Source organism: Suricata suricatta, chromosome 1, assembly GCF_006229205.1.
Source record: "Suricata suricatta isolate VVHF042 chromosome 1, meerkat_22Aug2017_6uvM2_HiC, whole genome shotgun sequence".
NCBI lineage: Eukaryota > Metazoa > Chordata > Mammalia > Carnivora > Herpestidae > Suricata > Suricata suricatta.
In genome coordinates, this window is record NC_043700.1 from 1,050,498 (window position 1) to 1,051,910 (window position 1,413).

At 50.2% G+C, this 1,413-nt stretch overlaps 1 long non-coding RNA gene across 1 annotated transcript; it reads right to left on the reverse strand.

Annotated features, from left to right (window-relative positions):
- Positions 1–951: 951 nt before the first annotated feature.
- LOC115296730 lies at positions 952–1,413 on the reverse strand. Its single transcript, XR_003912030.1, has 2 exons — positions 1,375–1,413; positions 952–1,205 (listed from the first exon to the last, which is right to left on the reverse strand). It is a non-coding gene; the product is annotated as an uncharacterized LOC115296730 (long non-coding RNA).

Genomic DNA, 1,413 nt, shown 5'->3' on the forward strand with positions numbered 1-1,413 from the left:
AATAACCAAAAATGAGGAAATATTTTTCAATAGTAGAAAGGAGAATCATAGACTTGTCAGGAAATCCTAGGGATTTCTGAGTAACATGGTAAGGACAAGCCAAGCTATAGGATTTTGCACGTAGGAGGTCTGCCCTTACCTTTGCAGGGTCAGGGCCTACAGAATATTTGAGGGTGATGGGCACAGAGTATAAAGAAATAGTGGTGATCAGAACAACCCACACTACTGAGAGTTCATGCGGAAACAGTTGTTTCCTACACGATTATAAAACCTAATTTAATGTGAATAATACATATTCTTCTGAAAGAAATGTTTCATAATGTTAGAAGAATTTGAATAATAATTTGACACAAAAATGCCAGATTATCTCAACAAACCTGGGAGGTAGGGGGAGATCAAGGACACATGAAAACACAAAAACAAGGGGCTCCTGGGTGGCTCAGTCAGTTGGGTGTCCGATCTCGAGGTTCATGGATTCGAGCCCCGTGTCGTGCTGACAACTGGAGCCTGGAGCCTGCTTCCGATTCTGTGTCTCGCTGTCCCTCTGTCCTGTCCCCACTCATGCTCTGTCTCCCTGTCTCTCTCTCAGAAATAAACATTAAAAAACATTTAACAAAAAAACAAAAATTGCCAGAGAACTTGATGCTGAATATAATACCAAAATATAAAACTCAATGTGGATGCACCAAACTCCTGACAGATGGACCCGCTCACTTCTAGAATTCTGCGCTTTGAATCGTAAACTGGGCCTGACTCAGATCGGATGGATCTTCTTCCGACAGCACCGGCCACGCCCTCCCGGCCTCGAGAGCCGTCACACGACGTGTCCGATGTGTCCTGAGCTCACAAGTTCAGCGAGCATCCCGAGCGCCCACATGTGGGACCGTCTAACGCCGGCGCCCAGGGCAGGGTGTGGGCGGCTCTGCGTGACCAGAGCCCCGGGAGACTCACTCATTACACTAAGGTTTATTTGGCGCCAACAGTGTTCCAGGCATCGGTCTGTCGCATGGGGTAAAAGCACAGGCTTGGGAGAGAGAACGTTCAAGTTTTGTTTCCAATGCTTATCAGCCAAATCATCTTGAGCCGGTCCCTCAGCGGGTCTGTCCTCGTCTGCAGATGTGGAGGAGGCACCAGCCTCAGGGCCGTGGTGGGGCTGGACGCGTTAATACGCTTCAGAGTCCGCCAGCAAGCAATCCACTGAGGGTCTGCAGAGAACGAAAGGGCGCGTCTGTGACTGTGGGAGCCGGGACATTGTCCTCTCCCCTCGGACGTCTGCTCCCCAGCTCACAGGTCTTTGAACTTGGACTGAACAACACCAGCAGCTTCGCTGGGCTTCCAGCTAGTGGACGGCACATTCTCAGCCTCCAGAATCACCTGGGCCAGGGGCGCCTGCGTGGCTCAGTCGGTTGAGTA